Source organism: Oryctolagus cuniculus, chromosome 2 (assembly GCF_964237555.1).
Source record: "Oryctolagus cuniculus chromosome 2, mOryCun1.1, whole genome shotgun sequence".
Classification (NCBI taxonomy): Eukaryota; Metazoa; Chordata; class Mammalia; order Lagomorpha; family Leporidae; genus Oryctolagus; species Oryctolagus cuniculus.
The window spans coordinates 34032953-34058677 of NC_091433.1; the positions used below are offsets into that span (position 1 = coordinate 34032953).

Genomic DNA, 25725 nt, shown 5'->3' on the forward strand with positions numbered 1-25725 from the left:
TTTCCTATTTGTTTTCCTCTTTTTTCACCTTTGCTGGAACAGTTTTAAAGGGAAGCCAGACATGTCCCTTCACCCATCTCTTCTTGATTACCATGTGCCTTCATGCCATGTAGCAACATTAGCAGGAAGCCTTGGGCATTTTGCAATACCCAACCAATAACGGTATTTCCCCGATTGTCTCAAAAATACCTTGTGACACTTGGCTTCTTTCATTCAGCACCCAAACAATGACCCTGTAGATGATGTACAAAACCAAAGAGGTTTTGCAAACTTGGGAGCTGTAAGTGACTGCGTGATAAGTAGCTCTGCTAGTTCACTGCTTTGTTAGAGATGAAAATGAGAGAGCAAGGAGAGACATTTCTTGGTTTGTTTTTTGGCCTGTGTGTGTGTGTGTGTGTGTGTGTGTGTTTCTGTGCCTAAGCTGCTCCACTTGCAAAATGGGGGTGATACTGCGCCTTCCTTACTGCCCCGATCCCACTGGGCGTGTGGCAGGCGGTCTGGGAAGCCGCCCTGAAGCTGTGTCGCACACAGCTCCTCCCCGACTCTGCTCCTCTCACTGCTTTCAAAACCCAGCGTCCCAGGCCTCACCTACTTCTGCATGAGAACATTCCCATGAGGACCCAGGGAAACATTTGGAACACCCTCTCGGGATGATTTTGGTGGTCCAATCCGGGGAATCCACCATGCCCTAGGGCCCCTGGATGGGGAGCAGTACAGCGAGGAAAGGCCAGATGCTTCCTGGGTGCCTGGGGTGTGGGTGGTTCTTTGAACCCAGCTGCGCCCCATCCATTCACTGGAGACTCTGGGGTGGGTTAGAATTTCTCAGCTTGCTTTGTCCCCTGAGCAGCATCCAGGACATTGCCCTGTATCATCAGAGTGCCACACGTTTCTGAAAGAGGAATTTGGTGGGTCATACTGACAAAGGAAACAGGAGACTGCTAATTCTTGAGGATGCCAGGATGGGGATGGGAATGGGTCAGAGACTGGGATAATTGTCTAATCAAGTATGTCTTCTGATGCCTCACCTCTGACGTGTACACAAGTGTGTTTTATTTATTTTTAAAGATTTATTTAATTATTTGAGAGCCAGAGTTATAGACAGAGGAAGCGACAGAGACAGGTCTTCCATCTGCTGGTTCACTCCTCTGGTAGCTGCCATGGCCAGAGCTGGGCCGATCCGAAGCCAGGAGCCAGAAGCTTCTTCCTGGTCTCCCATGAGGGTGTGGGGCCCAAGGACTTGGGCCATCTTCTACTGCTTTCCAAGGCATTAGCAGAGAGCTGGATCGGAAGTGGAGCAGCCAGGACTTGAACCAGCGCCCATATGGGATGCCAGCACCATAAGTGGAAGCCAACCTACTAATCCACAGCACTGGCCCCAAGTGTGTTGTTTTAGAAACATGCTCCTCTTGGCTTTGAGGAAAGAATAAGACTAGAAGCAAGTCACAGAAATGTGGAAATAGTTAAAAAAAAAAAAAAAAGGCTCTACTTTCCAAAGATATCCGCATTGCAGCAGAGCACCAAGCCATAAGAGAAGGGCTGTCCCAGGGAGGGAGGGAGGAGAGGTCTTCTCCCCTTTCCTGTCGGCTGGACCTCCGGGTAAGGCTGGCCCCTGCCAGGCGCCTGTTGCACCAGCTAGTTCAATGCTTGGACTTTCTAGTTCCATAACAGTGGGGACGGTGGCTGCTCTGATAGACTGGGGAGCTGCTGCTTTGCCCTCCCGCTCGGGAGGAGGCGCCTACACTGAAGCTCCTGGTAGTCCCAGACCAAGAAGGCTGCTGTTGGGGTTCTCATTGGGTGTTTCTGAGTCACAGTCCTTTGTCCGTTCGGCCTCCTTCAGAGTGAGGGTCACAGGGCCCTCTGTTAAAAGCTGCTTGGCAGTGATGACTCATGCCTGTGGGGGCACTGGCATTTAGCCCAGACAGTACCACCAGAGGCAGAGGAAGAGATAACGGACTTCCATGTGACGGAGAAAGGAAGCCCCTCTGTCACGTGCACAATGGTGCACAGAGGAGGGGACACCGTGTGCCCAGTGGTTGTTGGCTCGATGACAGTGGGGCTTCCCTCGATTTGGTTTAGAAAAGTGGTGGGTGTGGGTCTCACCCTTCTGGTTCCTGATTTCACACACACCACACACATACTCACGTGCACACATACATACTGCTACCCCCCCACACCTGTCCACACCCCCACATATACCTGCCCATACCCACACATACACCCCCAAACCCCTCCACACAAACACCCACCCACACTTACACACATATACTCACACATACACACATGCATACACACACATACTGCTACCCCCCCACACCTGTCCACACCCCCCCACACCTACCCACACCCTCTACAATCACCCCCAAACCTCTCCACACACACACCCACCCACACTTACACACATATACTCACATATACACACATATGCACACACCCCTACCTATACCCAGCCATACTCATACAGCCATACACACACACCCATACAAACACACACACACATACACACACACCTTGGGCCATGTCAGTAAGGCTTCATGGAAAATGTAACACAGAAGAGTCTGCTGGGAGGTTTCCCTACTTAATCTTACTGGGTCAGATTTATTAACACCAAACACACCCTTTTTGAGATCTGAGTGAGAAAAATGACAACACTCAGAGGCAGTCTGATCGAAGAGGGGGTGGAGGCAAAAATTCTAGGTGGTACCTAGGGAGAGGGATTGCTCTCAGCTACTGCTGTTCTTGTACCTGTCTGTTGTGATGGCCCTTCCTCTAGGGTCTCTGTTTTATTTTATTTTATTTTATTTATTTTTGAGGTAGAGTTACAATGAGAGGGAGAGACAGAGAGAAAGGACTTCCATCTACCGCACCACAGCGCCAGCCCCTGGGATCTTTGTTTTAAAAACTTAAAAGGGACCAGGCATTTGGCCTAGTGGTTTGGATGCCGCTTGGGACACCTGCATCCGTTATTGGAGTGTTCAAGTCTTGGCTGTAGCTTCCTGCTTTGTGTTACCCTGAGAGGCAGTAGGAGGGTCCCTGACAGCTATGTGGGAGAGCTGGGTTGAGTTCCCAGCTCCGGGTTTCAGCCTGGCCCAGCCAAGGCTATTGTGGGCATTTGGAGGCGTGAACCAGCAGGCGGGAGCTCTCTGTCCCTCTGCCTTTCAGATTAAAAATTACTAATAATAAAAATAGAAGGAAAAGCCTAACCGTACAAAACACAGAGTAGTGTGTTTTTGAGCCTACTCATGGGTGAGCAGGCTTTGTGGCCAGTGGTTTTTGGGGTGGTGAAGCAGGAGCAAGCTTGTCGGGTATCTGCAGTGCGTACGTGTGCGTTACAAGATGCGGGCGCAGCGGACGCTCACAGACGTGGTCTGACCTCTAGGGAGGGGAGCTGAGGTTATGTGATCATCATCAGGTGCATTTCAGTTCACCTCGGGATTATGGGTTTCAGGACATTGGCTAGTGCCCATGTCCTGGGGGGCTCCTTTAGAATTCTGCTACGGTCTCTTGACAGTCACTTCAGGCAGGCTTGGGGCCCACAAGGCAAGGCCCAGGAAGCCTGGGACTTGAAGATGGCTGGCAAGTCATCACCCGGGAAGGCAGATTTTTACTAAGAAGCACTCATCAGGAAAAAAGGAGGTTGATCATGCATGGAAACATAGGAAAAGAGCAAGTCTGAGCTTTGGCACTGCCCGTCCATGCCTCGAAGTAGACAAGAATCTCAGATTCTTGATTCTCAAAGCTCGCTGTGGTTTGATCCTACGAACAAGACCAAAGAGAGGGGGTGAGCCCTGGACTCAAGCCTGTGCTTCTGTCATTCAGCTCCCACCTCCGTCTGCAGCCCTGCTGACAGCGGACTTGCTCCTTGTAGTCTGGCTGCCTAGCAGCTCACTCAAGGAGGAAAGACGAACAGACCTGTGGGTGGCATTCTAGTCCGGGTCAACAAGTGAAGTGGCATCCTGGTTTGCAAACAGATCTGTGAGCTGGGGTAAAGTGAGCTTCCCCCCAGATATCAGATAGCTCTGTTGACAATCAGATTTCTTCCTTTGTTTTTCCTTTCCTCTCTTCCTCCCTACCTCCCTTAAAGACTTATTTATTTGAAAGACAGAATGACAGAGTGAGAGTGAGAGAGACACACACAGACAGACACCTTCAATTAGTTCACTCACCAAATGGGCACAACAGTCAGGACTGAGCCAGGCATCCTCTGCTGCTTTCCCAGGTGCATTAGCAGGGAGCTGGATCAGAAGTGGAGCAGCTGGGACTTGAACCAGTGTTCCAATATGGGATGCTGCTATTGCAGGTGGCAGCTTAACCTGCTGTGGCACTATGCAAGTAGACAGAATCGGGGTTCTGAGGCTATGAGGTGAGGCCAAGAGCCTTGGCAGACAAAAGCTAAGTTGACAAAAGCTGTGTAACAAGGCTGCCCACTTTCTTTCAGACTGCAACATGGCTACTCAGGCTCTTCCCCTTCAACGCCCAAAGCGGCAGAAGCGGGAGACTGCTCAATCGCACCACGGAGGCCATCCGTTCCCTTCTGCTTTAGTCACCCTGGCCATGGGGAACGCATAACTGTACATGACAACAGTGTCACCTTTGTGCTCTTCACTGCTCTTGAAAAATTATTTTTATGGGGTTCCCAGGGCTGGGATGAAACCGTTTGTTTGGAAAGGATTTGAAAACTTGGGCCAGATGCCCCTAGGCTGGGTTACAATCTCTCCTGGACTGCTTGTCTTCTGTTCCCCCATTCCTCCTCCTCCTCTCCCTCTCTCTTTGCTCCAGACACAGTCTAGGGAGTGCCACCTCTATTTGCTTGAGACAGACAAGGGGGAAGGTTTACTTTTTAAAAAAGATTTATTTTATTTGAAAGGCAGAGAGAGAGAGAGAGAGAGAGAGCTTCCATCTGCTGGTTCATTCCCCATATGGCTGCGATATCGGGCGCTGTCTCGATCCAAAGCCAGGAGCTTCTTCTGGGTCACCCACATGGGTGCAGGGGTCCAAGGACTTGGACCATGTTCTGCTGCTTTCCCAGGCGCATTAGCAGGGAGCTGAATCAGAAGTGGAGCAGCCAGAACTGGAACTGGTGCCCATGTGGGATACAGACACTGCAGGTGGCAGCTTTTCCTGCAACACCTTAGTACAGGCCCCAGGTCTACTTCTGATGCGCACTTATCCCCATGGTGTGCCTCTGGGCCTCTAGTTAAAATGTCTGTGTCGGGGGTCATTTGCTTGTCCCCCCCAGGTGGAGTCTGCACATGGACTTCTGGCATCCTGGCCCGCGAGGCCATCAGAGTTGCAGCTCCATTTTCATTTCCTGCAGCTTACAAAATGGTGCTGCCTCACTGAGTCGTCCCTTTCTCCTGGGCCGGCAGCCCCTCGCTCTGCCATCAGCTCCTGGATGCTTTTCATAAGGTGGCGTTCATATTTCAAACAGACCTTTAGCTTATTTTTTCTTTGAAATTTTTTGAGATTCTGATCCAGATCCAGATCTCCTTGGCCACACTGTCTGGAAAGTGATTATCCAGTGATACCAGGAAGTGGGATTTCTTTCCAGGAAGGAATTTATACTTTCCTTTACAAAGGGTCCAAAGATTTCATTTTGACCACTGTTTGTTAGAGAAGTAGTATATGTTTGGCCGGCGCTGTGGCTCAATAGGCTAATCCTCTGCCTGCGGAGCCGGCACACCAGGTTCTAGTCCCGGTTGGGGCAGCGGATTCTGTCCCAGTTTCTCCTCTTCCTGTCCAGCTCTCTGCTGTGGCCCGGGAGTGCAGTGGAGGATGGACCAAGGGGGACCAAGAGGAAGCACCTGGCTCCTGGCTTCGGATCGGCGTGGTGTGCCGGCCGCAGCGGCCACTGGGGAGTGAACCAACAGACAAAGGAAGACCTTTCTCTCTCTCTCTCTCTCTCACTGTCCACTCTGCCTATCAAAAAAAAAAAAAAAAAAGTAGCATATGTTTGTGAAGGACATTTGGAAAATGTAGATAAGCGTGGGCACATGCACAGATCTGTTGTTGTACCAGTGTGAGCGTTGCCAACATCTCGGTGTCAGTCCTTGCTTTCTTCCTCTGCCTATTTTTATTAGGAACTCAGGACCACATTGTACATACTGTTTTGAACGTGCTGTTTTTCTTGCCATGATGCTGTCATATACTTTTGTCCACGGTAATCATTTCCACAGGAATGTGCTTTCTGAATGTCCCTGCTGCTGGAAACGGATTGAGGATTATACCTGCTGGGTTGCAAATGTCGGTAATAGGTGGTTTTTTTTTTTTTTATTTAATAAATGTGAATTTACAAAGTGCAACTTTTGTATTGTTGTGGCTCCCCCACCAAGGTAATAGGTGTTTGAGGGCCTAAGAACACCCAGCTCTGGATAGGAGCAGTGAGCTCTGGGCAGTCTAGAGGGTGGGCTTTTTAGCAGGCATCCCTGGGGGCAGGGTTGGGAGTGGTGAGGAGGATGCGGAAGGCAGAGCTGGAGGAGGAGCTGGCGCCAGGATTGCACCACATTGCACAGACGGTACAGATCCCTGCACTGGGATCTCCGAGCTGACTGCTCTGTCATCCTCTCTCTGCTGCTGTCTGCGCTCAAGGCAGCACATAGCATTGTGCTTTCAGGAACACGAGTATCAGCCGGGGAGGGGCTCAGAGGCCCTTCCCATTCAAGGTCAGATTTTATAGATGAGAAACGCTGTGGTCCAGAGAGGCCACATGGCTTTGGCTTGAGCGAGGTCCCAAGCTTAGTGGTGTAGCCACTTAGTGTTCAGGCCTGGCCCTCAGTCCTGGGCTCCGCCACTGCGCGCTGCCTCTACATATAATACAGTGAGAAAAGGTCTCAACCGCCGCATGTAACGCTAGGTTCCTGTGTATATTTTAAGATTTATTTATTTTTAAAGATTTATTTTATTTATTTGAAAGACAGTTACAGAGAGAGGTAGAGACAGAGAGGTCTTCCATCAGCTCGTTCACTCCCCAGACGGCTGCAACGGCTCTGAAGCCAGGAGCCAGGAGCTTCTTCCGAGTCTCCCACATGGGTGCAGGGGCCCAAGGACTTGGCCATCTTCTACTGCTTTCCCAGGCCATAGCAGAGAGCTGGGTCAGAAGAGGAGCAGCCGGGACTAGAACTGGTGCCCATATGGGATGCCAGTGCTTCAGGCCAGGGCTTTAACCCACTGTACCACAGCGCCGGCCATATTTTGATTTATCTGTAACCAAGGAAAAATGGCTTTATCCTCTACTAAAAGAATTTAGAAAGAACCGGGCAACTCAAAGTCTACTGATAAAGAGCTTTGTGGCATGCTGTACATGAGAAAGGCATCAGGGAGTACTGTGCTGTTGGTATATAAACAAGGATGTGTATGTGCAAATGTATGATAACCACACACACGTGTGTGTATAGATACATCTAATAACATAATAGTGCTGGGACAATGCAGAAGCAACTTTGTGCAATGGTCCCCTCTTGGGAAGTGGCTGGGAGGTAGGCCTAGGAGGGAAATGTACTTTTCAACTTTTGTACTTTCTGAGTTTTATTGTAGGTGTGTTACCTATTAAAAAAATGTCAACGTAAAGAAGAAAAATCATGCCTATTTGGGAAGGTCTCGTGAAGGAGGTGGCATGTGAGCTGGGCTCTGGGACAGGTGGACGTTTACCGGGAAGAGTGAGGGATAGAAGGGCTGTATTTTAGAATAGGAGACGGGCTTGATGCAGGTTGCTGGAGCAGGAAAGGGCAGGCGAGCTTGGGGGATGTCGCCTTCTGCAGAAAGAGAGGTGGCCAGGTGAAGTGGGGGGCAGGCAGGGGACAAAGAAAGGGAGAAAGGTAAGGGGACAGGAGGCTGGGTGTGGGCTGTTTAATACTTTATGTGGCTTCAAAGGTCCCTTGTACATCTGCTCCAGTGTAGGCCGGCGCCGTGGCTCACTTGGCTAACCCTCCGCCTGTGGCACTGGTACCCCGGGTTCTAGTCCCAGTTGGGGTGCTGGTTCTAGTCCCGGTTGCTCCTCTTCCTGTCCAGCTCTCTGCTGTGGCCTTGGAAGGCAGTGGAGGATGGCCCAAGTGCTTGGGCCCTGCACCTGCTTGGGAGACCAGGAGGAAGCACCTAGCTCCTGGCTTCGGATCGGCGCAGCGCGCGGGCTGTAGCGGCCATTTAGGGGGTGAACCAATGGAAGGAAGACCCTTCTCTCTGTCTCTCTCACGTCTAACTCTGCCTGTCCAGAACAAACAAACAAACAAAAAGAACAAAAAACATCTGCTCCAGTGTCTCCTTCCAACGTCACTGCCCACCTGCCCATCTGCTGGAAAAGCCAGCTTTCACCACTCCAAATCACCAGCCTCTCCATGTGGGATCCTGGGCCACAGCCACTCCCTCTCCAGGATGTGGGCCACTGAGCCCATTTTCCTTCTCTCTTCTGAGGCAGAGTACAAGGCCACTCCTCGCTGGCCCTCGCCCCCAGTGCCCTGGAAGACTTTAGCACTCTGTCCTCTGTGTTTTCTTGGCATTTTGCTTTTGCCTTTATGATCTCACTGGTGCATTTAAATTGTGATTTTTGGTGGGGCGAGGCTGAGAAGAGAGGAGAGGTATGTGCAGAATGTTGCTTGTCTTCTCTCAGGGTTCTGTTCCCCAAGCTCCGTGCTGGAAGGCACCTGATTCCGTTGTAGCCTAGCACAGCCATTGCTTTTGCATGGCCATCGCATGACAACTCTCCATAAGATCATTACTTCTATAGAAGAAAACCAAAAGGTCAAGGTCAGAGACATTACTAAGTGAAAAAAGAAAAATCTTTAAACCTCTAGGCATAGTCTAAACACTAACATTTTCTTTATTAGCTTCTGTCCCTATTAAGCTCTTTAAAAGTAGGCCTAGTTGAAAGCCAGTTAAAGGATGATATTGTGTCATAATTTTTTCAGACTTCTATAAACTTTTGGAATTTAATGTTAATGTAACATTATACCTGTCTGTGCAGTGGCTTAAACCATTGAAGAATTCTGCACTGGAGTATACCGGCAGTTTCAGGGACATTGTCAATTTGTTTCTGAGTTTCTTCATCTTTCTTATTAAGTTCTTGATTAGAAGCTGAGCACCCAGGGAAATATTTAATCCCATGGCTGTGCATAATCTCTGCCACATAATGTACATTAAAAGTACACATGGGAGGGCACTGTAGTGCCGCAGCTTAGACTGCTGCTTGCGATGCCTGCTTCCTGTGTTGGAGTTCTGGTGTGAGTCCCAGCCACTCTGCTTCCCTTTGAGCTTCCTGCTAAGGTATCTGGGAAGCAATGGATGATGGCCCAAGTACCAGGGTCCCTGCCTCCCACGGGGGAGATCTGGATGGAGTTCCTGGCTCCTGGCTTCATCTGCAATGGCACAGGTTGCTGTATCATTTGGGGAATACATCAGTAGAAGGAAGACCTTTCTCTCTCTCTCTCCTCTCTCCCCTGCTACCACCTTTCACATAAATCAGTCTTTTTCTTTTTCAAGTATACACATCTGTGTTCCTGAAGGGGATTTTTAAAGTCTAAAAGAAATCCGCTTAAACTTACGTTTTTAGGTTACTCCTCTTTGTTCCTTTTCTCCCACAAACTAGGAAGTGGCTGCCGTGTGTCTAGCATAGTTTTTCCTATAGAAGGCCAAGTATAGGGCAACTGGGAGTTCCCAGCAAGCCTGGATTTGCCTGTCACGGCACAGTTGCCTCTCTCTGCCTGGACCGGTGTCAGGAAGGGACAGCAGGGCTCAGTAGAGCAGGTTTGCCCGTTGACTTTTCTGCATGAACAGGATCCTTTCCCTGATGGCCCATCACTTGCTTTTGTCAGCTGCTAATCTCTCGAACCTTCTTGGGCAATACAAATAGGCTGGCCTGAGTTTGTTTTTCTGAGGCCGTACTGGATTCCACTGCGTGGATGTGGCATCACTAATTCAACCACCACCTCTTCCTGGGTCTTCCCGCTATCTCAGTCCTTTCCCTTCTTCTGTTGTGAATAATGCAGCAGCGGGTGTGCGTGCTCATCTTGGTGACTCCGGTAGTCCATGAGGACAATATGTTCAGAGAATGAGAACTGCCGAAATAAGAGGCACATGCGTCTGAAGCTTTTGATAGATGCTGGCAGGGAAAGAAAGGATGGGTGGTACAAGGCAGTAAGGGAGTGAATCACTCAGAACTGAAAAACAGCGAGAGACCAGCACAGTTCCCTTTTTATCGTCCCCATGTGCTGGCGTGATCAAGCCAGGGTAAGTTTTTACTGCTGTAGACAGATTCCCCTGGAGCTTTAGTGGCAGGTTTTGTCTCTTCCCTCTCTGCTACTGCATATTCCCAAGTCTGAACAGTAGATTAGAAATTAACGATAGCATAGTGAAACAGAATTAGAGTTGCTTCAATCCTATTATTCTGTTGAGCTCTTAAGAGTTTTTAATTTAAATTTAAAACAAGGAAGGGGCCAGTGCTGTGGTGTAGTGGGTAAAGCCACTGCCTACAGTGCCAGCATCCCAGATGGGTGCTGGTTCGAGTCCTGACTGCTTCACTTCCCATCTTCCCATCCAGCTCCCTGCTAATGCGCCTGGGAAAGCAGCAGAAGATGGCCCAAGTCCTTGCATCCCTGCAACCATGTGGGAGACCCAGAAGAAGCTCATGGCCCCTGACTTTGGATTGGCTCAGCCCTGGCCGTTGCGGCCATATGGGGAATGAACCAGCAGATGGAAGACCTTTGTCTGTCTCTCTCCCTCTCTCTCTCTGTAACTAACTTATCAAGATAAATAAATAAATCTTAAAACAAACAAACAAAAAAAGAAAACAAGGAAGCAGAGCACAAACTGTGAGGCATAATCCTTTTTGATTGGTAGGTGTAAATTTTTGTTCACACAGGAGCTATTAAACTGATTTTAATAATCTTAAGTTCACATTTATTTTTTCTTGTAAATTCTAACTTGCTTGTTTTCAAGTTAAATAATGAATTTAGAAAATAATGGTTGTTCCTGACTCCTGCACCTTATTGCCGGAAGTAACTTTGTCATATAAAGGAAGGGGGTTGAAAAGTGTCCAGCCCCGGGCTTCAGATGCACTTAAGAATGCCCTTGGAGTCCGCTGAATGGCTCGCTACAAAGATGGAAGTTTCTGGCACATCTGCTGGGGTGTGTGTGTGTGTGTGAGAGAGAGAGAGAGAGAGAGGGGTCTGTTTAAGAAAGAAATCTTCCAAATGCTGTTAGAAATCAGGCTGAGGTCAAAATGCAATCACCCACCAGCGAAAAAAGTCTTTCCAGTTCTCCCTCCTCGCCTTTTGCCTTTATTGTGTAGTTTTGTCAGGGCTGCACACGGAGATGTATGAATGGGCTCAGAGGCTACACTGCCAGGTTCAAACCCAGGTCCGCTCCTCACAAACTTGTCATCTTGCACGAGGGACTGGCTTTCTCTGGCCTCTGTGTCCCAGCTGTAAAGTGAGGCGGAATGGTACTGATCACGTGGCGTTGCTGGAATGGTTAAGTGCGGCAATTTTCATAATGCACCTGAAACAGTATCTGACAGACGTGTTTATTGTCTTTATCCACTAAGTGTCAGGCATTCTGCTAGGCAAGGGAGATCAGTTTTTTTCCAGTGCCTTAAAAAACCCTGCAAACTCTGCATCCCTGTATGCATTTTTTTTTTTTTTTACAGTTCTGCTTGTGTGACTTTCCAAGGCAATCTTGCTAATGCATGAGCGAGGCAGAATCGAACGGAGATCACCAGTCCCACAATCTGAACCTTCTGTAAGTGACTGAATATTGACAGTTTTATTTGCTGAAACTAAAACTAAATCACCTGTCTCCGTTTAGTGCTCTGGGCTAACTATCCAGAACAGAATACCTGGACTTGTTTCGTAGTTTAAGCAATTCATGAATTAAAGGTTTATCTTTCTGGAGAACACTGGGAAGCTCAGTGATGCCCTAAAGAGACATTAGCCGTCTTGAAGGAGCACTGAGAAAGGAACAGCTCTTTGGAGAGTATTTTCTATTAAAATGAGAGCTACTTTTTTTTTTTTTTAATAAAAAGCCACGAGAACACAATAAAATCTTGTTTTGGAAGAAGGCAAGCCTGGTGGTGACTGTGTGAATAATTTGAAATACGATTGTGGAGTGCACAGCGGGGTTTCCGTCAGTGGACAGCATGTACGATGGCAGTCCGACAAGGTGACATGGCTCAGTGACACCATAGCCATCTTAGTTTGTGAAGTATACTCTAGGATGTCTATTCAGTGACCATCACCCTAGGGGTTTTGTTTATGCATTTCTCAAAATGCATCCCTGACACCCAGCTATGCTTGGCTGGATCTATTTTGCTCCCCCTATGGACTTTGTGCTCAAAATAGTAAGGCGATGGAGTGTGGGGTGCAAAAGGCAGACGTACTGTGTATTTGAGTGTGTGTGTGTGTGTGTGTGTGTGTGTGTGGTGTGTGTGTGGAAAGTGTGCTGACTCAGCTGGTTCCATTGCTGGGCCTCAAGCCGGCCCAGCAGCCACCCTGGGCTAGGGGAAATGAGTGGGTCGGGTTAGGTGACCTTTCAGGCCTCTTGGCTGTTTCCTTCCATTCAGCTTCGGGGTTGCTCCGTGATGGGGGAGTACCAGGAATCGGGGGAATTCCCAGAACACGTGGGCACAGAACATCTTTAGAAAATTTTGCAACACCTTTAACTAAGAAAAGATTGATATTCTTAACCTGTACAGAGATGAGAGAAGTCAATAAAAAGTGATGACCACCTTGCTAGGAAAGTAGGTAAATCTGATGATGTACAGAAGAAAAAATAGGATCTAAAAACCAATGAGAGAATGTTAATTTTTGCCAGTTGTAAATGAAAGTCAAAAGGAAACAAGTTGACCTGGCAAAGATTATACCCAGTGATAGCCGACCTTTTGAGTGTGATGAGATGGTAGTCACGCATGGTGCTGTTTATATGGGCCGCTTGTCAGCGCTTTTGTTCCAATGATTGCACTCATGTCTGTTTACTCATAGAAACAATCATGTGCTTATATTCACACACGTTTACATGAAAGTGTTCACTCAATGTTATTACAGCAGAAATTGGGGATAATTAAAATACCCAGCATTAAACATTGGTTAAATAAATGATGCTATGTTCATATCATGAAATTTTTTAAAAGATTTATTTTTCTGAAGGTCAGAATTACAGAGAGAAGGAGACATCTTCCATCCACTGGTTCACACCCCAAATGGCTACAACAGCTGGGGCTGGGCCAAGCCAGAGCCAGGAGCCAGGAGCTTCTTCCTGGTCACCCTCATGGGTTCAGGGGCCCAGACACTTGTGTCTTCCACTGCTTTCCCAGGCACTCTAGTAGAGCGCTTGATTGGAAGTGGAGCATCTGAGACTCGAACCAGTGCTCAAATGGGATGCTGACACTGCAAACAATGGCTTAACCTGCTATGGTACAGCACTGGCCCCCAAATCATGAAATTTTAAGCAGTCATTATAATTGTATTTAAAGAATCTTGATATATGATGTATTTCATATAAATATAAAATGAAAAAGCATGCTGGACTGTATATGAAATACAATGTTAGTTTTGGAAAAAAGGTGATGCATTGAAAAAATTGAAAAAATTTAGTGCCAGGTGGTAATTGATTTTTGCTTTCTCCTTTGCATCATTCAGTGTTTTCAGAATGTTGTGTAATGTGCAACTATAGCTTTTAGCCAGATGAGGAGGTCAGCTCCAGTCTGATGGGACAAGTAAATAACAGATGGAACTGTTGTTTACCCACCAAAGACTCAAATTTGTTTGTTGGGAGATGGTGGAGGGGTGGGGAGACTCGGGGATGTGATGTTTTCTTGTCATGAATGGGGCTGTGGAGTGGGACTTGGGAGGTCTGTCTGGCAGATTTCCTATTTTCACCATAAGGAGAGATCAGGCAAGGAGCCTCTTTAAGTCTGAGACAGAAACCCCCACTGCCCCCTCACCTTTGCAGATCAAAGAAGACCCCCAGGGCAGAGGATCTTCCTCACTCTTGCAGTTACTTTGATTTCTGATCTGGTTTTGTGTGGGTAACACGTTTTCACTCCTGAGTTTCTTGTCTTTGCTTTTTAAGCTACTCTCATTTTGATTTTTCGCTTCTCTGCAAATTGCTAGTTCTGCAGATTTAGGTTGGCGAGGGCCAGGGAAGTTGGTGAGTGTGATGACAGCAGCGAGCGGTTCCGAGTTGTGCTGTCTGGGGCGGGCTGTGCCGGTGGCCCTCACCTTGCAGAGAGAGAGCTTGGCCCTGAGATGCGGGTGGGGTCTGTGTGGGAAGCACGAAGTTTGCTTGGACAGGCAGTCTGGGATTCCCTCCTGGGACTGGGGCTCTTCCTGCTGCTTCCCCTCCACCAGGAAGCAGCCTGTGTGCTGTTGGTTCCTTTGTCATCTGCTCTGGGACATCCCAGCAACATTCCTTCAAATACTTGAAGTCACTGTAGCAGAAAGTAAACTTTCTTTGTTGGAGATAATTTTTTTAAAGATTTATTTATTTGAAAGAATTACACAGAGAGAAAAGGAGAGGCAGAGAGAGAGAAGTGTCTTCCATCCAGTGGTTCACTCCCCAATTGGCTGCAGCTGCTGGAGCTGAGTCCATCCAAAGCCAGGAGCCAGGGGCTTCTTCTGGGTCTCCCACGTGGGTGCAGGAACCAAGGACTTGGGCCATCTTCCGTTGCTTCCCAGGCCATAGCAGAGAGCTGGATCAGAAGGGGAGCAGCCGGGACTCCAACTGGTGCCCATATGGGATGCTGGCACTGCAGGCTGTGGCTTTACCCAATACGCCACGGCACCGGCCCCTGTTGGTGATAATTTTATGCTGTATTTCTTTAATTAGAGAGTGAGAATAAAAATAAATCCCATTTTTATTTGTCTTATATCTGTATCAGATAAGAACTTCAAAAATATATTCAGCTTGAGAATTCCTTATTGGATATCTTGGCACCGAAGTGCTTTGGAGTTCAGATTTTTTGTTTTTTTGAAATTTGGGGATTTGCATATATATATAACAAAGTATCTTGGGTATGGAATCCAAGTCTAACACAAAATTCATTTATATTTCATATACACCCTATAATACACATAGCCTGAAGGTAATTTTATGCAACATTTTAAATAATTTTGTGCAAAGTTTCATAATGTGGAATTTTCCACTGTGGCATCATGTCAGTGTTCAACAAGTTTTGAATTTTGAAGCATTTCAGATTAGGGACATTCAACCTATATAACCACAACCTAGTTATCACTTAATAAAATTAAAAATAGTTCCTTATTGTGATTTAACAGTTAATATTCCAATTGTTTTGAATATTTGCAAATGTATCAGTGTGAACATTTAGTGTAGTTAGGAGCCGGTTAAAATGTATATTAGGGTGCCTGGGTTTGATTTCTCCCAGCTCTGACTCCTAACTCCGGCCTCCTCCTCATCCAGACCCTGGGAAGCTGTGATGGTGGCACAAGTGTTTGGGTCCCTGTCCCCTTGTGGGAGACTTGGACTGAATCTTTGGCCCCAACCTAGTTCTGGCCATTGCAGGCATTTGGGGGCGTGAACCAGCGGATGAGAGTACGTTCTCTCTGTGTGTATCTATTTTTCTGATGCAAAATAAACAGATCGATCAATCCATCCATGTAAAGGCTTTTGAAAACTATGAGTAAGCAGACGGCAGACAGGCCCAGGCTCGGGGCAGAGGGTAGCTGTGTACAGGGGCGGCAGAAGAACGGAATTGTTCAGCTCTGCTTGTTTCCTGTCTAAGAAGGAGAGGATGAACCGGACTTTTAAAAAGCTGGGGATGGGGGCCCAGAGTCCCGGAGTCAAAGCCAGTTCCCAGCCCAGTCCTGTCCCGCAGTCGCCTGGCTCCTCTTTCCTTCCAACATGACAGATGCCGCTGTGTCCTTCGCCAAGGACTTTCTGGCAGGTGGAGTGGCTGCGGCCATCTCCAAGACCGCGGTAGCGCCCATCGAGAGGGTCAAGCTGCTGCTGCAGGTGCAGCATGCCAGCAAGCAAATCACTGCCGATAAGCAATACAAGGGCATTATAGACTGCGTGGTTCGTATCCCCAAGGAGCAGGGAGTCCTGTCCTTCTGGCGTGGTAACCTGGCCAATGTCATCAGATACTTCCCCACCCAGGCTCTCAACTTTGCCTTCAAAGATAAATACAAGCAGATCTTGGTGGCGTGGACAAGAGGACCCAGTTTTGGCGCTACTTTGCAGGAAATCTGGCATCAGGTGGTGCTGCTGGAGCCACATCCTTGTGTTTTGTGTACCCTCTTGATTTTGCCCGTACCCGTCTAGCAGCTGACGTGGGCAAAGCTGGAGCTGAAAGGGAATTCAGAGGCCTCGGTGACTGCCTGGTTAAGATCTACAAATCTGATGGGATTAGGGGCCTGTACCAAGGCTTTAATGTGTCTGTACAGGGCATTATCATCTACCGGGCTGCCTACTTTGGTATCTATGACACCGCAAAAGGAATGCTTCCAGATCCCAAGAACACGCACATCTTCATCAGCTGGATGATCGCGCAGTCTGTCACTGCTGTTGCTGGGTTGACTTCCTATCCATTTGACACTGTTCGTCGGCGCATGATGATGCAGTCGGGGCGTAAAGGAACTGATATCATGTACACAGGCACACTTGACTGCTGGAGGAAGATTGCTCGTGATGAAGGAGGCAAAGCGTTTTTCAAGGGTGCATGGTCCAACGTCCTCAGAGGCATGGGTGGTGCTTTTGTGCTTGTCTTGTATGATGAAATCAAGAAGTTCACATAAGTTATTCCCTAGGTTTGTTCCCCTGTAAACAGGCATGTTGTATTATAATCTTGAGCATTCTTGACAGGCTCTTGTCTGTCTTATCAAAAGCAACTATGTGCTGGTTGAAAATGGGAAGCAATAATATTCTTCTGACCAGTTTCCTCTTAAAGCCATTTCCATGATGATGATGATGATGGGACTCAATTACATTTTTTTATTTCAGTCACTCCTGATAAATAATTTGAAGAAATAAAAATATACACAATAAAAAAAAAAAAAAGCTGGGGATGGGGCTTCAAGGAATTTTACACAAATCCAGCTGTCCAGACCCAGAAGGTTCTTAATGAAGACAATGAGGGGGTTCACAGGAATTCTCTTTGGCTTCAAGGCATCAGCTTACTCTTTTCCTTCTTTTCTGAGACAAAAGTAAAAGAAAAAAACAAAACATCATACGCAAAGCATTCCTTCAAAATGACACAGGTAATACATGCTTGTGCAGATACTTTTAAAAAAATATATTTATTCTTTATTTATTTGAGAGGCCGAGTTAAGAGAGGGAGAGATAGAGAGAGAGGTCTTCCATCTGCTGGTTCACTCCCCAAATGACTGCAACAGCCAGGAGCCAAGAGCTTCTTCCGGGTCTCCCACGCAGGTACAGGGGCCCAAGGACTTAGGCCATCTTCCTCTGCTTTCCCAGGCACATTAACAGGGAGCTGGTTGGGAAGCAGAGCAGCCAAGACTCAAACCGGTGCCCATCTGGGATGTTAGCGGTGCAGGTAGAGGCTTAACCTACCACACCACAGTGCCAGCCCGACAGATACATCAGCAAGAAGAAAACGAGGATCACCTCATTCCCAGGATTGAGAAATAGTCCACCCTCGCGTGCCCCACTGCAGCCTTTCCCGTGTCTGTGGAGCCACGCGGAGCACCCCATTTTGAAAGCTGCTCCCCTGCCCTGAGCTGGGGAAGCATTTTCCTGTGGTTGTCAATAGACTTGTGCTTCATTGCTTTAAAGACTGTCCATTGTAGGAACAAACTAGTGCGTCCAGGAACCCCAGATTCTTAGATGAAATTTTGTCAGTGTAAGCAACACAGGGACGAACATTCTTCCAGCTGGTTTCACGTGGCAGTCTGTGAGAGGGTAAGGCTGTCCTTGCCACCTGCCATTGCGTCCCACTCGTTGGCTGAGGGGAACCTTGTCACGTGGCCACAGTTCCCTCGGCTCTCCTGAGATCTCTCTAGCTCATCAGCAGGCTCGGTGGCCTGAAATGCCCTCACAGACCTGCCTCTCCCCTCCCACATTCCCTGGCTTTGCCAATGACTTCCTCCGATAGCCTGAGAATTGCCTCGTCAGTGACCGGCCCATGTGTCTTTCTGCCTCACCGAGGTTGCTGGAGTCTTCCCGCGTCTCCTCTGGCTGAGGCCATCCTTGTTCCCAGTCTCTTGTGCTAACTGGGGGGTCTTTTCCTCCCGTGATCCCGCCCACCTTGCCACAGGAAGCAGCCCTCCGAGGCCTAGCGTCATCTCCCCCTTGGGAGCTTCCCCCCTGCCCAGCAGGGCAGCTGCTCAGCTTGCTCCGTGCCCCAGGCTTTTCCTGCCTGGGTCCTGTTCCTCCTGCCCTTTCCTCTCGGTGCAGCTGTTCTAAGGGGCCACGTTCTTTTTATTTTATTTTATTTTTTTGACAGGCAGAGTGGACAGTGAGAGAGAGAGACAGAGAGAAAGGTCTTCCTTTGCCGTTGGTTCACCCTCCAATGGCCGCTGCGGCCGGCGCGCTGTGGCCGGCGCACCGCGCTGATCCGATGGCAGGAGCCAGGAGCCAGGTGCTTTTCCTGGTCTCCCATGGGGTGCAGGGCCCAAGCACCTGGGCCATCCTCCACTGCACTCCCTGGCCACAGCAGAGGGCTGGCCTGGAAGAGGGGCAACTGGGACAGAATCCGGCGCCTCAACTGGGACTAGAACCCGGTGTGCCAGCGCCGCTAGGCGAAGGATTAGCCTAGTGAGCCGCGGCGCCGGCCGTCTAAGGGGCCACGTTCTAACACCACGGCCTCCGTGAAGCCCTGTTGGGTTCTTGTCACTTGCAAGGAGCACTCTGTTCCTCTGTGGGCACTTTGCGTCCCTCTTAGACCGCTGTTGGGGATTATGGCTTGCCCTGCCCATGAGACTGCACGTTTCTTAAGGCAGAGCCTGTGTTGTTGAACTTAACAGCCTCATGCTATAGCACAACGAATGCCTGACACAGGACGGGCATTCAGAAAGTCTAGTGGGCAAGTGATATTTAAGTTAAAAGAGAGTGGATTGGTAGCAGTCTATGCGGCAAAGACCTAGGGATTTTAATTGATGGTGGGGTCAACTGGAGCTCATAGTATACTGGGAGTGTAGATGGACCTAAAGCAATCTGCATTAAAATACAGCCTCATCTCCCACTGTCCACTTCCTGCTCCCCACCAAGCATCCCACAGTGCAGCCTTCCTGAGCTACTCTGCTTCCCCAAGGCAACCATGTACTTGCCTGCCCTTTGGCCTTTGCACATGCTCTTCCTCCTCGTCCACCCCCCAGGCACTTCTGCTCCTTTGCTTGCCAACATCTTATTATTCCTGCAGATTAGATCTTACTGTTTAAATGCTGGATTCTCAAATCACTGCTCTCTCTTCCCATCTCAGAGAATTAGTTCCTCTTCCAGGTATCTATGGCATTGACACCTTAGCAGCTACTCTTTGCTAATGCTTGTGTGTTCCAGGCACTGTTTTAGGTTCATGACACACACTGGTTCATAATGATCTTCCAAGAGCCCGTAAAGGTAATTCATAATAATAGCAAATATGTCTGTAGTCACCTCCATGCCAGGCACTGTTCTAGGTGCTTTATACACAGTCCTCACTTAATCCTGTGCAAGCACTTTTTTTTTTTTTTTTTTGGACAGGCAGAGTGGACAGTGAGAGAGAGAGACAGAGAGAAAGGTCTTCCTTTGCCGTTGGTTCACCCTCCAATGGCCGCCGCGGCCGGCGCGCTGCGGCCGGCGCACCGCGCTGATCCGATGGCAGGAGCCAGGAGCCAGGTGCTTTTCCTGGTCTCCCATGGGGTGCAGGGCCCAAGCACCTGGGCCATCCTCCACTGCACTCCCTGGCCACAGCAGAGGGCTGGCCTGAAAGAGGGGCAACCGGGACAGAATCCGGCGCCCCAACCGGGACTAGAACCCGGTGTGCCGGCGCCGCTAGGCAGAGGATTAGCCTAGTGAGCCGCGGCGCCGGCCTCCTGTGCAAGCACTTTTAAGGACGAATCGTAATCATTGCCTATTTACAGTTGGAGCGTAAGTTACACTGGAGCCAGCACTTGTATGGGATGCTGGCATCGTAGGTGGCTGCTTAACGCTCTGTGCAACGATTCACTTTCTTCACAGCAGGATTGGCAGACTTCTGTAAGAAACCAGGCTCTGTGGGCCATTTAGTGTGCACTGCAAGTCTGTGTTGTACGGGAAAGCAGCCATAGATAGACAGTATGTGAACGAGTGAGCGACAGTATATGAACGTATGAGCGTGGCCATGCTCCTGTAAAACTCTGTCTGCAGACTCTGATAGTGAACTTCATGTGTTGTCTCATGTCATGAAATATTTTCTTCTTTTGATTTTTTCCAATCACTGAAAAAACATAAAAATAATTCTTACTTGGTGGGTCACCCAAAGAAATGGCAGTGAGTGGGCTGTCATTTGGTCCCCTTGCTTTGTGGTGTAGTGACGTCACGGGATGATTAGACATTCACCCATCTGCCTCTGTGTCCTCTCTTTCCTTGACTGATTCAGCCCAAGCGCCAGGCATGCATACCCAGCTAAGAAAATGTGTCACATTCCTTAGAAGTGCAGAGACCATGTGGCTTTCCTTGAACTTGACCTTTGGGGGTCACAATCTCAACTCCAAGCATTTTTTCAGGGTGTTCTTGCAGCTACTTTGACAGACATTTTGGGAAACATGTTTGGCCATCACCTGAGTTTTGAGGTGAAGCTCTAGTGTCCCTTCAGGGTACTTTGGGCAGCTACTTGCCTGGCTGGTCTTGTGTCTGCCTCTGGACTTGGGCTATGTTGGGAACTGGGGACCCGAGGTGACAGTATGGTGACTGTGCTCTTGGAAGCCGGAGTGAGGGGAGGGGGACCGATTAGAGCAGGATGGCTAGAAGGGAGGAGGGGGAAGGGGCTATGTTCCTGCTAGAACTGCAAGGGACAGGGCTCAGATACTTTGAGGCTTAGGACCCTGGAGGAATCTGAGACTTCGGGGGTTGCAGGGAGATGTTCTGTTTCATTTTTCATTTTATTTTTTCTGAAGATTTAGTTATTTGAAACACAGAGTTAGAGAGGGAAAGATGGAGAGGTCTTCCATCTGCTGGTTCACCCCTAGATAGCTACAAGAGCCAGGGCTAGGCCAGGCCAAAGCCAGGAACCTGGAACTCTGTGTCTCCCTTGTGGTTGGCAGGGGCCCAAGCACTTGGGCCATTATCTGCTGCTTTCCCAGGTGCATTAGCATGGAACTAGAGTGAAAGTGGAGCAGCCAGGATGCAAACTGGGGCCCAAATGGGATGCCACTGTTGCAGGTGGCAGTTTAACCTGCTGCGCCATAACATGGCCCCAAGATGTTTTGTTTTAATTCAGCTGTGATGGGGCTAAATATGCTTTAGGCTTAGGGATGTAAATACTGCTTAGAACTTTGACTCTGGGGAACAAGTGTTAAAAGTTGCAACCAGAGGGTGGGTGTTTGGAATAGTGGTTAGGATGCCAGCATCCCATGTCAGAGTGCCTGGATTTGAGTCCTGGCCACTCCTGATTCCAGCTTTCTGCTAATGTGCACCCTGGGAGGCAGCAGCTGATGGCTTAAGTGCTTGGGTCCCTGCCACTCAAATGGGAGACCCAGACTGGTGCCAGGCTTCCAGCTTTGGCCTAACCTAGCTCCAGCCATCGTGGGCATTTTGGGAAGTGAACTAGTAGATGGAAGATCTCTCTCTGCCTCTCAAATCAGCATTTTTAAAAAGTTGCAGCCAGCATCTTACAAATGAATATTTAGAACACAAATCTATTTGGAATAGAGATGGTCTGGTGTATAAAAATAAACTAACTTAAAGATGATTTTTTTTGTGATTTTTGAGGAGCAATTTAGTCATTTGTAGCAATTAGCAACTGCTTGGAAGGAATTATTAAAGTAGTACCAAGAATTAGTGAAAAGAACTCTTGCTTAAGATAAAACTTGAAATACCACTTGAGAAGACATCCACTACAAGGCAGCAGTCTTTATTTTTTTATTTTTAAATCTGCACACAGAAAAGTGGACACACTGGATGTCCACAGGTTGATGAGTTCTCACAAGCGAGCCCACTGTGGAATCAGCATCCATCTTGAGAGACAGTGCCCTCCTCTAAACATCTCCAGTGCTGGTCTGTTTGTAGGAAGAGAATAGGCTGGGAGGGAGAGCATGGGAAAATGTCTTGCAGGTGGGTTTGCGTGGGAAGCAGTGGATCTGAGATGCTGTGGCGAGGGCTCGTGGGAATCACAGGTGTGGTGACACAAGGAGGTGCCCGCACTTGATCTGGATCCACCTTCGTCTCTGTCTTTTCCTCGCTGTGTGACTAAGACAAACTCCTCAGCCCCCAAAGTTCTTGGAGTTGTGACACAGAGTCTCCATGAATACAGTGACTCTTGTTTGTTGTCGGGTCCTCAGGACCTGTCACAATGCATGCCTGTCACCCAGGATGCCCTGAACGAATGACAGGATTAACGACTAATACTAGCAGAGTACTAAGTATAGTACTAAGTGTAGTACTAAGTATGGAAGATGCTCAGGAAATGGAAAGAAGCCACAAAATGACCCATTGACCCCATAAGGCCTCACACTTGTGAATACGTCCCCCAAGAAAAACACCCCACCTGAAGGTGACACCTGAGTGTACACATGCATATCTAACATTCTACAGCATACACACATAAAGTGATAGAGTGAAGTACTGGGACTCACGCGCCATCCTAATGAGCAGTAACTGCAATTGTGAATTTCTGAAGCAACAGGGAAGCTGTTGAGCTAAAAACTGGCAAGTGTGTAGACTTTGCTGGAATAGACAAAATTTTAAATCTGAAATATGTTTAGAAGACATATACATGTGTGTGTTTACTAGAGAGTACAACGGAGTGACAGTCTGGAGTGGGGAAGTTTAGAGAGGGTTCTGCTTTTTTCGAGGATGTGCCCTAAGATTTTGTGCATTGATCCTCTCTCCCCGCAAGGCAAAGAGATGAAAGCAGAGCGCCCAGACCCTTGCCAGGCGGGGTCTCTGCGTGAGTTCTGCCGTCCTGGGCCGGCTGTTGCCGTCATGTCCCGGCATGGCTGGGGAGCAGAGCTGGCAGAAGGCACCGGCAGAGATGCGTTGCTGAGGGCTATGATGATTTCCTAGCCATCTAAATGGGCATGGTTCATGCACACGGACTCCCTGAATGAATGAACCGGCTGCGGCCAGTGCCAGGCCTTTGCCATCCAAAGCTCTCAGAGGAGGGCATTTCCACGTGATCTCTAACTGACAAAGCCATTGCTGGCTGCTGGCTGCCGGCCGCTGTGGGCTCCCAAATGATGACTCTGTCAATGTTTTGAAATACACCACCTCCTACAAACCCCAGCCACCCCGAAAACTGCCAGTAGCAACAGTTAGCTGATAATACCCCCAGTGTCACCTTGGTTTTTATCATGCGGTTTCACTCTAAAGGGGCCTTCTCCCCAAACAAGCCAGCATTTCCAAATGGACGAAGCGTCAGGTTCGAGCACAAATGATTGCCTTGTTCTCGCTTCCACCTGGTGCGCCCGTGCTCCCTATGAAGCGGCTGGCGCAGATCTCACTCCAGTTTCACCAGTGGAGGGCAAACACAGAAGCCCAGCCACTTCAGCAGGGCAAGAGGATGTCTGCAGCATGCATTGAGGGTGTTGTGGCCATGCAGTAGGGGCACCTGGGCTGGTGGGGCAGGAGCGTGGGGTTGGAAATTGGGGAGCAGTCGGGGGCAGGTCCCTCCAGGCACACAGAGAGGCACAGAGTGTGTCTGCAGGCAGAGAAGAGTGGAGGCCAAGGTGAAACCAGGATTGCCACAGGGCAGGAAATGGATTTTGTCTGCCCTTGATCCTTTGCTGGCGACAGTGAGTAGAGGCACCAAGGTTCTGCCCTGGAGGGAGCCGCCTCCCCTGTGTGTGAACCCTGGGGCCAGGACAGGCACCCTGTGAAAACGGTGGAGCAGGAGAAGGGGCCAGAACAGTCCTGTTCCTGAGGCCCTGGCGGCTCTGAGATCAAAGGTTCCTTAATTCCAGTCTGATCCAAGCCCTGGGAGGAATAGCCTCAAGGGCTGCCCGTGTCCTCACAGGGGACACTCTCTGGAGACACTGGCCAGAGCGCTTCCGGGCAGAGAGCTGGGTCATTGGGCGGCCCTGCCAGTGAGCCAGTCCCCCACCTCACCCCCGGACACCACCACAAACCTTCTTTCATCTTCCCCCAGAAGTCCCTTCGGCTTAAAGGGGGAGACCCTCTTGCAATCAAGCCTATCAACCATATGCCCGTGACCGCATGAGCCATATCTGGCCGCGCGTGGGCCACGTGTGCTGCTGTGCGGGTTCACTCCTGTCCACATGGGGTGTGGCTCTAAGCCAGATGGAGCGGGCTCAGCCGCGAGCCACACCTCTGGCCATCTTCTGGGGTCCACGGGTTCGCCGCTGTCCTGGCCGCTGGGCATCGGGCAACAGGTTCTGCGCGTGTGTTTGCTGTGGCCGGGGCTGCTTTACCAGGAAAGCTTCACCTTGTCTCTCCACGTTTGCACCTGGGGACACCCAGAACCTGAGAGCCCAAGCCAGCTCGGGGGGCTGCCTGTGTCACCCCTGACTGAGCAGAGCTCTGGCTGGCAAAGCTCAGACAGCAGTGTCTTTGGTCCATAATCTTTGTGTTTTTACCCTACAAGAAGAACTCTGTTTCTTGTGGTCATGGCTGGGTGTAGGATACACAAAGCAGCCTTCGCTGGAGAATTCTCTTTAGTGTTCCTTCAACTTCCACTCCTTAGTGAATAATTGTGCATCATCATATTTAGTAATGATTATTTGGCAATATTATTCATATAGCATGTTTATATTATCCATTATGCTAAAGATCCTTGCTGTACGTTTAATCATAATACTCTCAACAGCTCTGAGATCGTGCGATGTAGACGTTATCCATACATTTTACGTGGGAGGAAACCGAGGTTTACAGAAGTTAGGAAAGTTTTCCAGAGGCGTCTCCTGGCCTGGTTGACGCAGGTGGTCTTGGGGCAGACTGGAGTCCATTCCACGTGAACCCGATTTTCAAGTTCATGTTCTTATCATGCCTTGTTGACTTCCTTTCACTGAAGATGTACACGGAGAAATCTGGCATCAGCTCACTCTATAAGAAAGACATCACTGGAGTAACCAACCGTCTGATGTATGCACATTCTCAGTGGTTCTAGTCTTGCTTCATTGGGATCAAAACAAAACTTAAAAATGTCTTGAGCTGGCCAGTGCCGTGGCTCAATAGGCTAATCCTCCGCCTTGCAACACCAGCACACCAGGTTCTAGTCCCGGTCGGGGCGCCGGATTCTGTCCCGGTTGCCCCTCTTCCAGGACAGCTCTCTGCTAAGGCCCGGGAGTGCAGTGGAGGATGGCCCAAGTGCTTGGGCCCTGCACCCCATGGGAGACCAGGAGAAGCACCTGGCTCCTGCCATCGGATCAGCGTGATGCGCCGGCTGCAGCGCGCCGGCCATGGTGGTCATTGGAGGGTGAACCAACGGCAAAAGGAAGACCTTTCTCTCTGTCTCTCTCTCTCACTGTCCACTCTGCCTGTCAAAAAAAAAAAAAAAAAAGTCTTGAGGACTTGGCTCTGGACTAATCGCAAATCCATACACTTAAGTTGCCCCTCCACCTAAGGAGCTAAAGTCTGAGAGCTTACAAACCACCTTCCTCAAAGTCTGATTATAAATGGGTGTCCAGGACCATG

General features: G+C 49.1%; 1 protein-coding gene and 1 pseudogene across 7 annotated transcripts in view; both read left to right on the top strand.

Moving 5' to 3' along the window:
- Nucleotides 1-25725, top strand: part of RHOH (ras homolog family member H) — a 56108-nt gene that overhangs the window by 26879 nt on the left and 3504 nt on the right. For 2 of the 7 annotated variants that reach the window (XM_051842476.2, XM_017350782.3), the window contains exon 3: nt 11633-11724. The exons of 3 other annotated variants lie outside the window; for them this stretch is intronic. The gene's annotated coding sequence lies outside the window, so the exon portion shown is untranslated. Of the gene's footprint in view, nt 1-8209; nt 8731-10525; nt 10821-11632; nt 11725-25725 lie in introns of those variants that run through there. 2 more of the 7 variants (XM_070068128.1, XM_051842483.2) reach the window with 2 other exon arrangements.
- On the top strand, nt 15766-16998 carry LOC100342972 (ADP/ATP translocase 2 pseudogene; annotated as a pseudogene).